Source organism: Trachypithecus francoisi, unplaced genomic scaffold (genome assembly GCF_009764315.1).
Source record: "Trachypithecus francoisi isolate TF-2019V2 unplaced genomic scaffold, Tfra_2.0 Lachesis_group18, whole genome shotgun sequence".
NCBI classification, from domain to species: Eukaryota; Metazoa; Chordata; class Mammalia; order Primates; family Cercopithecidae; genus Trachypithecus; species Trachypithecus francoisi.
In genome coordinates this window covers 26,207,703-26,222,305 of record NW_022681463.1, presented here as the reverse complement: position 1 = coordinate 26,222,305, position 14,603 = coordinate 26,207,703, and positions in this window count along the sequence as shown.

The following is a 14,603-nucleotide window of genomic DNA, read 5'->3' as shown; positions in this document are numbered from 1 at the left end:
ACCTGTGCAGAACTCCTGCTTGGACAGAAGTCAGGCTGCCTTAGGAAGTGCTGGGATTACAGGTGTGAGCCAGCGTGCCCAGCTCAGAAATATCTTATAATCAACATTACTCACTGGCATTCTCTTAAATAAGCCTTGAAGTACATTTAGGGACATCTACCAACAAGTCTGTCACACCTGGTTTTTCTGCCAGCGACAGAACAGATCACAGCTTCTTGGCTGAGTCCATTGTAAAGTAGCTTGTATTTAGGGGGCATGAACAAAATAATTTTCACTATATCTTTAAATATTGGATTCACACTCAGGAAAGTGAGAATGTCACACTGTGAGACACACAGGAGACAAAATTGAATGAAGGCAAAGACATGTAACATCTCCCATCTCATTTTCATTCTATGGCATATGCTCATTGAATAAAATAATCCATGAATCGTTTTAAATACTTGTCTCTGTTACATTACCACTTCTTTCATCCTTTCATCTCTCTCCTTCCAACCTTTCTTTCTTCGTTTCTTCCATTCTTTTGTTGTTGTTGTCTTCTCTTAGTACATATCTTAAATACATGTACACTAAATGCATAACTCATTTGACCTGAAACCCAGCAGTTTCTCTTTAAAATCATTAGTATGTATAAATAAATTTTTTATTAAGTTTTTTAATCTCTTCTACTTACAATATCTAATTAACTGAACACTGAGTTCCTACATCATTGCTATGTGATCAGATAGATACCCATTATCTACAAGCTGTCTTTGAACAACAAATTATTTTTCTTCAATCAGAAGTTAATGTAGATATAAATGAATTAAAAAACACGTGGTTTATGTATTGATATCTTTCCTTATTATGACTTCTTTCACCCAGCATTTTCCACAGTGTGCAAGGAGGCAACTGGAACGTGAAACATTAGGATAAAAACAAATGGTGAGCCAGGGAACTGAATACATTGTCTGCATAGACCATATCTTTAGGCAGCTGTGGGATGACTTTCCTAAAGCTGTCTCATTGTTTCTCTCTCCACTATTATAGAGTGTATTTCAACACATTTCAAAGTCTGTGAACTAACAGGATATTACCAAACACAGAGGATACTCACTTTTCTAATTTAGTAAGGCAAAAAATTCAAAGATTGATTGACTTTTTTCTGATAACAAAAAGAAAAATGTTATCAAAATCTCAATTTTGGTATTTCTTAAAAATGTATCTAATGCTCTTTTAAGAATCCAATTTTCATGAGCCCAAGAATTTCCATGTTTGAGTGTACTGTTTGTCTCCTCCTTGTATGGAACAGTTTATCTTCATGATTCACTCAACAAAGATACATTCTGAAAAGTGTGTCATTAGATGACTTTGTCATTGTGCAAACATCATAGAGTGTAATTATGCAGACCTAGATAGTATAGGCTACTACACACCTAGGCTGTATCTGTATGGGTTAGCCTATTACTCCTAAGCTACAAAGCTGCACAGTATGTTACTGTGTTGAATACTGTAGGCAATTGTAACTATTTGCGTATCTAAACATATCCAAACACAGAAAAGTTACAATAAAAATATAGCATAAAATACAAATAATGGTGCACCTGTATAGGGCATTTACAATGGGTAGAGCTTGCAGGACTGGAAGTTGCTCTGGGTGTCAGTGAGGGGTGAGTGAATGTGAATGCCTAGGACATTACTGTACACTACTATAGACCTTATAAACACTGTATACTTAGGATACACAAAATGTATTTAATTTTTTTCTTCAATAATAAATTAAACTTAGCTCATTTAAACTGTTCTTACTTTATAAACTTTAAAACTTTTTTTAAAAAAAAACTTTTGCCTCTCTTGTAACAACTCAGCTTGAAACACAAATTATACAACTTTACAAAAATATTTTTTCTTTATATTCCTTTTCTTATTTTTGTATTTAAAATAATTTTAAACTGTTTTGTTAAGAACTAAGACCCAAACACATACATTAGCCTAGGCCCACATAGGGTCAGAATCATCATTACCACTGTCTTCCATTGGCACATCTTGCCCACTGGAAGGTCTTCAGAGACCACACTATGTATGGAGCTGTCATCTCCTGTGATAATAATGCTTCCTTCTGGAATACCACCTGAAGCTGTTTTACAGTTCACAATTTTTATAAGTAGAAGTGCAGTATAAAATAAAAATAAAATATGCTAAATACGTAAACTAGTAACATTATTGTTTATTACCGTTATCAAGTATTGTGGACTGTCCATGACCTCATGTGTCCTGTTTTTATACGACTGGCAGAACAATAGGTTTATTAACACCAGCATCACCACAAGCACATGAGTAATGGATTGTGCTACAAAATTAAGATGGATATGATGTCTCAAGGTGCTTGGAATTTTTCAGCTACATTGTAACCTTATGAGACCACTATTGTATATACAGTCCCTGCTTGACTGAACGTCATTATGCAGCATATGACTGTGTGAATGGGCCATCAACAGGCCTAATCTACCGATTTATGGCCTTTCTCCCTTAGCAAGAGTAGTAGCAAGGATTTACCTTTACATAAAGCATTTAATATAAATTATATGTAAAAATACAATCAAATATGTAAGCACATAGTGAAACTCATTGACCAATCACGAGCATGATAAGGATTCTGCAACTAACAATAGTGAGTTGCCAGTGAGGCAAAATATACTTCCAAATCCTAAATTGAACCAATGATATCAAAGAAACTTGATATTAGATAAATGATAGAATAACCTTAGCTCAGGTATCTTTTCTAATTATAAAAATAATGCAAATGATGTAGAAAAAATTTTTTTGTTGTAATTATGTATCGAACTTTTATTTTTGCTTTCTTTTTGGACTACTGAATTATACTGTGTTGTAGTTTTGGAAAAGCTCTCCAGTTGTGTGTTCCCTGTGATCTCACACCAACACAACTACATGGAAGACTTCTGTGACCTCGAAATATGTAGTGATATCTTCCCACCAGCAAGCAAGCAATCAGTTTTGTAGTGGACACCAACTGGGTTTCCTCCATTCAATTCCAACAATACCTACCTGGAGATAATGTCAGATCCCACAGGCTGGGGTCTCAGTCCCCCAAACTGACCCTTCTTCAGACACCAGTAACAAGTTTAAGCCTCTGCAACTTCTGACCAACTGGCTTCAAGTTGGGGTTCCTACAACTCCTTCTTTATGTTTGATTAATTTACTGGAGCAGTTCACAGGACTCAGAGAAGCACTGACATTTCCCAGTTTATTCTAGAGGATATTCTAAAAGATAAAGATGCAGAAATGCACAGGGCAAAGTATGGGGGACAGGGCAGCATTTACATGTCACCTCCGGGTGCACCGCCCTCCAGGAACCTCCATGGGTTTGGTTATCAGGAAGCACTCTGAACCCAGTCCTCCTGGGTTTGCATGGAAGCTTCATGATGGAAAGCATTCCTTCTCCAAGGGTATAGGGCAGGTTCTTCTCTAGAATGGGAGTCTTATGACCTGCAATCAAAAAGGCAGGCAGGGGAAGTTTAAAGTCCTGCTATGGGGCAGGTGAACGGAGGGCAGGAGAAGGTCAGAGAGATTCTCATTCCTGAGGCCTGCTCCTGAGGCCAGGCACACAAAACATTATAACAAAAGACAATTATAACAAGGGCTATGGGTGTTAGGAACCAGGAACCAGGAAAGAAAAAGCAATGTTATGTATATATCCTTACACCACAATTGCATTATATTTTCTCAGTTATTTTCAAGAGAACTCTATTTGTTAGGTACAATTATATTTATATTATATAAAAAGAAGCTGCAGCAGAGACTTAAGCAATTTACTCAAGGACACACAACTGTTAAATATTAAAGAAGTAAAACCAAGAAAAGTACTGGGATTAAAGTACTCACAAATTTAACCACAGTAATTATTCAATATTTATTTGCTTCTTTTAGTATATTAACATTCTGGCCTTCTTTCTATCCTTTTTATCTCCTTAGCTCTGGCTCCCTCATATTTTTCTTCAATGTATGTATTTTAAAATGTGCGATTATAACCCATCTTAAAAGTTGCATGATCATGTTTTGTTCTTAATGTGTAAAAATCTACTAAAACATTTTTCAAAGGTTTCTGGTGATATTTATATTAAACCCTTAGAGAGAAATTAATTGAGATTTGGCTTTTAAAAAATATCTTCAAATCGCCCTTTAAATATTTTAATTATTTACACATAACATGTCTATCACAGACTATTATAATAGCATATACTATTTATTTTAATACATACGAATAATATATACAATATATGTAATATATGTGATAAATTTTATACATTATATGTTATACATTATCTATAGTGTATATAATATATATCAAATAGAATATATTTTAAAAATTTGCATGCATACAATAACTGTTTTATCTATTATACCAGAAAATCCTACACATGTATGATATTGCCTGTTTCATTCATTCTCACCAATGTTATTATTTTGTCTTTGACTTAATTTTAAATTTTATGAAAGGCATGTTTGTTGATATGATTTGGGTTTGTGTCCCCTGCCTGGTAGAAGGTGATTGAATCATGGGCCGATTTCCGCCTTGCCTTTCTTGTGATAGTGAGCTCTCAGGAGATCTTGTTGTTTAAAGGTGTGTAGCACCTCCTGCTTCACTTTCTTCCTCCTGCTCTGGCCATGTAAGATGTGCCTGCTTCCCCTTCACTTTCTGCCATGATTGTTAGTTTCCTGAGGCCTCCCAGCCATGCTTCCTGTACAGCCTGTGGAACCATGAGCCAACTAAACCTCTTTTCCTTATAAATTACCTAGTCTCAGGTAGTTCTTTATAGCAGTGTGAGAATGGACTAATACCTTTGTCTTAAAAACAGAAAGTATTCATAAGAGTGAAGTTAAAATAATATAAACAATAAAAGTTTAGATATTCGGAAAACGTGTCTGTGCATAGAAAATTAACACTATTTTTAGCATTTTAAGTTTATTTTGTACAACATAAGCATGAAATCATACTTCATATACTGTTTTGTAAAATGAATTTCAAATATTTTATATATTGTTTAATTAAATGAAAAAATCAAAGCCAAAATATAGAAGACATTTTTCATACATTACACAGATTAGTGAAAAAATCCATTATTGAAGACTGAGGTATCTTGCCCCATTCTCCTCCTCTATCAACCCATGTCATCATGTTGTATTCATCATATACATGAATGACTTTATAATCTTACTACAAATACAATAAACCCATAAATTATGTTTCCACTAAGTTTACATCATCTCGCTGATCATACTTTATTGTCTTCCTGAAACAATGTTTGATATTGATGGTGGTGGGTGAAAACTTTTCCTATGTTTGAACTCTGTTCAAAATTAATAATATAAAAATACAAACTAAGATGATGATTGAAATGCAATATTACATTAACTCAGGGCTCTAGTTTTAGCCCCATTGAAAAATGTGCTGAGGTGTTAGAACCACTCCAGATTTACCCAGTGATGGACTGAGAAAGTGAAAAATATCTCCCTGCCTGTGATTGAGGAAAGTGGGTTAATCCTTTCCCTAGTTTATTTAATGAATTGTACATTATTGGCATGAAAAATCAATTATCAGGTCCAATGCAAGAGAAGTAATAGTCACAAGAAGTGATGAGTAGTGAGCAATAACATATATTAGCCTATGCCAGCATACAAGTACAGATACATGAAAATTCGAGTTTCAACATCAAATAATGCCCTCTGAATACAGCATTAAAAAATAAGTGGATGGCCAAAACTTTTCTCAGCATCTTAAGTGATTGCCCACCTATTATTAAAAGTCATTTTATATATCCTCTTTTGGGTAAAAATATTGTTGAAAGTTTCTCAATTGTGGCCAATGATTGTGTTTTGGAATGAGGGAAATAGCAGTGTCTAGAGTGCCATTCATTTGCACGTGATTTAAGAAAAGAAAGATAAAAAATATTCTTGGACATATCATAAAACTCAAATCAAGAAAAATGGTTGAATGTCAAGGACAAATGTACATAGGACCTAGTTTGTTGTCTGTATTTCTCTCTGTGACTTCCTCTGTCTTAGCTCTCATCCTTTCTTTTTTGTTTTTGTTTGTTTGTTTGTTTTGTTTTTTTCTTTTTCTGGGTTCTGGAACTCTCAATTTTTCTACTTTATACAATAGTAAAGTACACAGTTATCCTCAAAGCTTTGTATCTGACAAGCCAAGATACCAAATTCTCTCTGAATCCTTGTTTGAAAAGTTCTTATTTAGAACTCTGATTTGTTATAGGACAGTAGCCACCAATTGCAGATGGCAAAAACACTTTGCAAGTAAACTAGCAGGTAATGAAGAGAGAAAAAGGGCAAAGTCAGGAAAAGTTGTACTGTGCAGAGAATGTCATTGTTTGCATGAAAATCTGATATAAGATAATCAAAGCATAAACTCAGTCTTACCACTTATAGTCTTGTTGCCACAAATGCCTTTCAATAATATTGAATGCATTGCAATGATTCCACATAAAATGCAATTACATGCCTAAATAAAGAACACAATCCAAATGAATATCCAACTGTAGCAACTAGAGGGGTTGAGGGGTGGCTACGGTTGTGAGTTCACACACTTACTTCGGCATTACGTCTAATGATTCTGCAAACTAAGGTCTTAATGATGATATTTTACCACCATCAAGTAGCATGTATGCAATAGGCAGTTAAAGGAAGATTGCTCATAACTTTCATATTCACCAAATGGGAAAATGAATAGCAGTTCTGCAATGGTCTTTATGCTAGAAAATATATTAAGTGGTTAAGGGCTCTGATGTATATAAGAGAAGTAACAGTCAACAGACACAATTTATTGACCTCCTCCTATTATTTTTTTAATAAGCAACATATTGAGAAGAATAGCTAATTGTAGCTTATTTTGCCTTAATTGACTAATTTCCGTTTATGTAGATTCCTGCATCTAGCCTTTTCCAAACGGATAATATTAACAATCTCTTGTTCATCACACTTGGTGTTTTTTTGGACTCATAACTCTTTTAAACATCAGTTGATTTATTTATTTCATATTGTAGGCTTTATTAACACTGAATTTCATAATTATTCCTTAAAAATACTATTTGAATCTCCCAAATATGTTTTTTGAGACAGAATTTCACTCTTATTGCCCAGGCTGGAGTGCAGTGGCATGATCTTGACTCACTGCAACCTCCACCTCCTGGGTTCAAACAATTCTCCTGTCTCAGCCTCCCGAGTAGCTGGGATTACAGGCTTCAGCCGCCACGCCTGCCACGCCCGGCTAATCTTTTGTATTTTGTTTTTTTTTTAGTGGAGACGGGGTTTCATCATGTTGGCCAGACTGGTCTAGAAATCCCGACTTCAGGTGATCCACTCGCCTCAGCCTCCCAAAGTGCTGAGATTAAAGGCATGAACCACTGTTCCTGGCCAAATCCCTCAAATTCTTAAAACCACTATCCAAAGCTGAGGTATATGCTTTAAGTTTTTATTGTTAGTGGAAAATCTTGATTTTATTTTCATCTTATCAAGCCATAAAAAATTGCTTCAAAGGGTATGGATCTAAACAACTTTAAAAGATATGTTTATATGGTATGACTAATATTCTTTGTGAAATGTCATCACAAAGATCAATATGCATTGTAATTTAACATTCTTTAATCATAGTGGAAAAATACACAAGGAGTGGTCAGGGTGAGATGTAGCACAACTTGGAAGTAGTTTTCAGATCATTTTGTTCCCACTCCTGAGGCTCCCCTGAGATATCTTAATTCAAATGCATAGGTGTCCATAATTTCCTAGCAAGCATTGTAATTTCAGGTTTAAATGTTATGTAGCAGTGTTTCATCATGTTTCGTGATTATCTGGGTCTTTTTTTTTTTTTTTTTTTAGATCAGTGATTCTATCTAAAAGTCTTCCCACCTAACAAAATCACTGATTGTTTGCTTTGACTATTTCAAATCAAGGCATGGAGGACAGGTGTTTCTCTTCTGTGATGCCTTCTTAAAGGCTAAAATTTTCAGAAAAGAAGGTCTTAATAAGTAATACCATACAAGCTCATTATTATTATTATTATTATTATTTTGAGATGGAGTCTTGCTCTGTCACCAGGCTCGAATGCAGTGGCGTGATCTCGGCTCACTGCAACCTCTACAGTGAGGTTCAAGCAATTCTCTTGCCACAACCTCCTGAGTAGCTGGGATTACAGGCACCTGCCACCACACCTGGTTAATTTTTATATTTTTAGTAGAGATGGGGTTTCACCATGTTGGCCAGGATGGTCTTGATCTCCTGACCTCATAATGTGCCCACCTCGGCCTCCCAAAGTGCCAGGATTACAGGCGTGAGCCACCGCACCCAGCCATATTGTATTTTTATAATTAAAAAAAGGTACAAGATGTTGTATTAATCAAGGTTTGATAAACAAACAGAACCAATAAAATATATGTGTGTATTTATGTATGTGCGTACATGTCTGTGTGCATGTATCAATATATGGATATATACATAGAGAGATTTATTATAAGGAAGTAGTTCTCCCGATTGCACATGCTCACTAGTCCAAAATCTGCAGAGAATAGCAGCAGACTGGAGATTCCAAGGAAGAGTTGATGTCGAGGATCCCGTCTCCAGAAGGTTGACTGCAGGGAGATTTTTCACTTCCTTAGGAAATTTCTCTTTTTTTCTCTTAAATCTTTTGACTAATTGGTTGAGGCCCACCTATATTATGAAGAATAATCTGCTTTATTCAAAGTCTACTGACTTAAATATTAGTCTTGTCTAAAAAATGCCTTCACTAACAATATTTAAACTAATGTTTTATTAAATATTTTGATACAGCCTAGCCACATTGACACATAAAATTATAGTAGTATAAATTTGCTAAGTAATATAAATCTCAAATATTTCGTCTCAAAATCTCAAAACACTTGATGATCGACACCCAAAGTATCTATGAAATTTGTATTGCTACCATGCTTTTATAGTTGCTGAAAATGAGGAAAAAGAAGCTATTCTGGTTTTTAAGGTGTAAAACTTAAAACGAATCAAAATCACTGAGACTAAATTTACTGGCTAAGTTATACTTGCAAATGGAAAGAAAATGAAAAGAAACAGTTGTGTTCCAGGTACTTTGTCTTCTGTAGTCTGTTACCAAAGAGATTTTTAAGAGCTCCAGATATGGGTTCTACTACAGAAATAATGTCAAAGGGCTTCTGTAAAATAACCATTAAAAGTGTACAGAAGAAATCTATAAATTCTTAATATTATAGGGAACTTCACCAAACTGATAGTATAGAAAAATGCCCATCTTTCTGGGTCTTAATATTGGAAGAAGCTGGATTCTCTTAGGACTCAATACAATATAACTGCTCTGAGCATATCCCCCGATTGCCCAAGAATCACCCAGAAATAATAGCTGATCCTGTCATTTCTGAGCAAGACAGTCTTGAGAACCCCTCAACATCCATTTAGGCTTGTTACTCAATTCTACCTCCCAGTAATGTCTGCCATAATTACATTTCTTAGAAGCTGGAGAGCAGAGCAGAGATAAAGCTTTCTTGTTTTGTAATAAAGTTTGTGTTTTGTCTTTCCATATTACCTAATTTTTCTGTACTCAAATATGTTAAGCTGAGGATGTGCTGTTTCAAGATACAGAATCACATCTACTTGAAATAGCTTAATAATTTTGTCCAGCCCAGAATATTGTAGAAGACAGAATTCATATTTTTTAATCAAAATAAAAATAAATCAGAATATTTTAAGTTTCTATCATTCAGCTGAATACTTGTAACTTCAGTAATTCCAGTTCAGAGTGCACATATGTGCTTTCTACTTCCCTTACTAGATATTTTAATGTGAATACATGATCTGATAATTGTGTAAGGTTTTTACGTTTTTATAATTTCCATCCCTTCATCTTGCATCTGCCTAATAATAGTCTCTTGATCACTCAGTGAAAACAATTTAACTTGCTAAAATTCAGAATGTATTTCTTCTCTCCTACATTTTTTTCAGCTCCACTGATTTGTTAGCTTACAAATTTATCACTGTTTCAATTCCTTCCACACTGATCTTCAAATTCAGTGCTACATTTGATAATTTTCCTGTGGTGGAGGCAGCATTCTTAATGGGGCAAATGTAGTGCTTTCATTGTTTTGAGGAGAAACTTCACTGTATTTACAAAACCTCTAGGTCCTTTTCACAGAGAAAAGTCAGAAACCAATTATATTTATTACACCTGGTATTCTATCCTGTGTTTTCTTGTTGTTTTTTTTTTTTTCTGATCTGCAGTATCTTAGCAATTTCAGTCAAATTACCAAGCTAGGGATTTTGCCTGAAGTTCTCGTCTGGGCAGTAAAAATGGCAGACAGAACTGGAAAAGGTATCATCTAGAACTTTCCAGGATATATTGATGCAGGAGCCACAAAAATTGTGCCCATAGTTGATGGCCAATGAGTCTGTCAAATAATCCAGAAGGATGGTCAGCTAAACTCCTCTTGGAGGTTTGCAAGGGCTGTCACAAATTCTACTAAGCCATGACCAAAAGTGGTGGACTACGGAAAGCAAGGCCTCCCTCTCTAGAGCTCAAGACTGAGTGAAAATGAGTATCTCACCAGAAACCTCAAAGACTGACGGGCTGTAGGTTTCACTGGTCCTAGCAAAGTCTCATTTAGGCTTGCGTGTCCATCACATATCAGACCACCCAACGTTAAGTACGATGACTCTCTTCAAGAAAGTAGCCAGAGGTCCAAGAAAGTAATCATTTCTTTACAATCTAGACATCTAAGTAACACTAACTTTATCCGGTAGTGGGACAAACTGATTGCCTGGAGTAAATGGCTCAGAGACTTTGGTCTGAGGTTGTGCAGAAGCCTCTGAGTTATGTTCAGCCCAGGAATGGTGAAACCCCAACACGCCTCTGAGGATGCATTTCTGCAGAAAAGGTGAACACAGAGTCCACACCATGATTGAGGATTGCCCTGGAAGTAGCCTCTATAGGCTTTTGAAAATCACACACACACACACACACACACACACACAAGCACACACACACACATACACTACTCACACACACAAACACGATACAACTAAACCATGTAAACCTGAAATTAAATTCAGCCACAAACTTCAGAGAAAGAAGTTTGCCACCTTTGCTTTATCCTTGACCTGCTTTCGTCTATTGCCAAAAGTAAACCGGATCAGTTGGATTAAAACATGTCATGTTACTCTTCCATGCTCATGATATTTAGTGTGGCCATTGATCCAGAAATACATTCTGGAGACAGATTCTAGAACTACTGAATCAGAAATTCTGGAGAGAGAGCTCTGCAGTATTGACAGTCATTTCAGGTAATTTTAATGCAACGAAATGTTGACAGCCATTGCTTTCCACAAAATATTGCAATGGGTTCCTCATAGTTAAACATCCTTACAATGCTCTAGAGCTTCATGATATTTTTTCTTCTCATAGTTTTTCTCTGCTTGTTAATCTCTTTAGATGCACTGCTCTGTTGGCTGTTTGTTCCTTAAATAAACCATTTTCCATAACATCTCCTTACACTGTACTTTTTCTTTCCATTGCCTAATATTTTCCCCAGAGATCCACATTCTTCAATAGGCCACCTCTTGACTTCAGTGTCACCCTTCCAGTGAGTCCCTTTTTACTCCATGCCTAAAATTTACACCTTCCCACTGAGCATCTCTATCACTCCTTTTTGAAGATTCTCCTTAATACTCATCACTACTTACCATGTTCTGTTTTCATTTAATTTTCCTAATAATTGTCTACTCCCTAGAATAGATCCTGAGGTCTGCGATCCTTGAAAACAGATGTGTGTTTGCTGTTTTGCATTGTTTGGTTCATTTTTGAGGTCCAAGAATATCTAGTAATGGCATGGAAATGCATGATAAATTGGTGTGTCATGACTGAATATAACATTTTACATAGATTAAAAATACATTCTAAATATTAATATATCAGATATTTATTTTACAGTACAATTGGATATTCTGTCTTTCAAAATATATTTGCTACATCTATAGTTTACATTTTAAAAATCCACACTTACTCTCAAATGTAGGTTTTCTACTTGGGAGTTTAGAATGGATATTACATAATTGTGTTTTATACATCACTGAACTATTGCAAATGAAAGTCTTTATATTTATAACAAATTTATGTGTTTTAGTTTTCATTTTCCCTATGTTATATTTTCATTTTTTCATCCTACAGTGAAAAACCAATACTTTATGAATTTTTTTCTCATTTTTTTCAGAAATCTTTAAGGAATATTGGAATTTTAACACGTTTTCTCATTTTATGTATTTAAATGTATGTAGAACATATCCCATAGTAGAGAAAAATGTATTATTTCAGTGGACAAACTGGACAATTATCTCAACTAAGATGTTATTCACAAAGAGAGGAAACTCTTTTCAACTGTTTTGCAAAACTTTTTTTGTCCGAAGGTTAGTTTTTACCCCTTAAGTTTGCAAACTATCTTTTATATGTGACTTACTCTGAAATTGCTTTAACATTGTATATTAGAAACTACAAAGCATGTTAATGGCTACTCCCTAAAGAATTATTTTCAGGACTCTACCTAATTTTACTGGTCCTGAAATAGAACAGTCTCTTTGAACAAGTAAAAACCACATGAACTTGAACTGAGAAATCTGGATTTTAATGAATTTGCTGCCCATGCCTTTAACGAAGTCATTTAATCTCACTGGGTATCTGATTCCTCATTTACAAACTTTAACATTTTGGTTCCTAGACTTCCGTAGTTTGTTCTAATTTTATCTTCTTAAAAATTGCTATTGTTTTAGGCTTAAATTTGCCTTTTTTCCCCCAAACAGATTTCTGTGCAAATATAGATTTCAAGCTTCTTCGTTTAATTTTTTGGCACCTGAAATGTTTATTACCAGGGAATATGAACAAAAGAGCTTCTTGAAGGGTATATGTTGGCTTTTTTTATTGGTCAGCCTGTATACTAAATATATATTTATCACATTAGGCTAATTAATATTTTTTCTAATTCTCAGTATTTATCCATTTTCAGAAAGTTTATTCTGACCAGATAGGGAAATATATGTTAATATATTTTCTGTTTTTTCAGTTTGGATTCAAATGGTTTTGTAGCTCAAAGTTTGCAGTTCAATATGGGACCTCTATTAGGTTCAGTAATGATAGCATACTTGCAGTATTTCTTCTAGTTTTTTTGTTCTTTTTCATCAGTCATATAAAATAAATTTCACAGTAAAACTCATTTTTTCTAATTACTTTGTTTCAAGGATCATCTTTTTTCTTTTATTTTTATTCTTGGAAAAAGTTGAGGGAAGGATGAATAAAGAGATGGATGGTCAGTTTCATCCATGAAAATAATATTACATCTACAGACACTAGATCACATAAACATAACAGTGGCAAAAGAACAGATAGTCATATGAAATCACATTGCTCCAAACTTTTTAGGAGACACAAACATTTTTATAGAAAATCTAGGGGTTGAAAAAAATAAAATATTTTGTTTGCTTGTTAAGAAAATGATTTGTGTGACGTACAATTTTAACTATAAATGATTTGCTTTATAGGAAATGCTAAATGAAAAGGATAGGTGTTTTATGTAGTTCTGAAGCCCTGAGGTTTCAGTTATGTAAACAAGGATTGAACAAAAGAACATATTAAAAATGTATAAATTGTATTTATTTATCAGAAGTATATGGTGCCTTTTCTTTTGCAACATCGATAAATATATTGCTTACTTCCAGCGTTAAGGCCAACTTTTCTTTGGAGGGACCATAGAATTTCTCCAAGTGCTGCTATTAGTTACTATTGCTAGTTCTTTTTTGATTACCTCTGTAGATATCATCTGTCTGCAGTTCTTTACGTATCAAAGTAAGCCTTGCCATTTTATCAACTGTAGGTATGTCTGAGGGATAAAAGAAAACAAAAAAAAAGCAAAACTCAGAATATGCAATATAATATTTTCTTTCCTCATCTTTTGAATTTTATTCAGAACTGTTTCACCTATAATACCAACGATCATAATGGTTCCCATGCTACTAATTATTTTGCTACTGCAAAAATATTAATTTTCATAAAAATTCTATTTAACAAAGAAAATTCTTACCAAAAAATCCATAGCTACACTTTGGGAGGTCAAGGTGGGAAAAATCACAAGGTCAGGAGATCGAGACCATTCTGGCTAACACAGTGAAACTCTGTCTCTACTAAAAATACAAAAAAATTAGACAGGTGTGCTGGCGGGTGCCTGTAGTCCCAGCTAGTCGGGAGGCTGAGGCAGGAGAATAGCGTGAACTCGGGAGGTCGAGCTTGCAGTGAGCGGAGATTGTGCCACTGCACTCCAGCCTGGGCGACAGAGCGAGACTCTGTCTCAAAAACAAAAAAAAAACAAAAAAACAAAAAACCCATATCTAAATGGTCTGATTTTGGAACATATTTTTCTGCAATGTACTTATATTTCTGAACTGCCTAATTTTTTTACTGCTTAAATAATTATGTGCTAAACTTTTCTTAAATAATTATGTGGTAAACGATGTATTTATGACTCAAACTTTCTGACAAGATATTTTTTATCATCAAC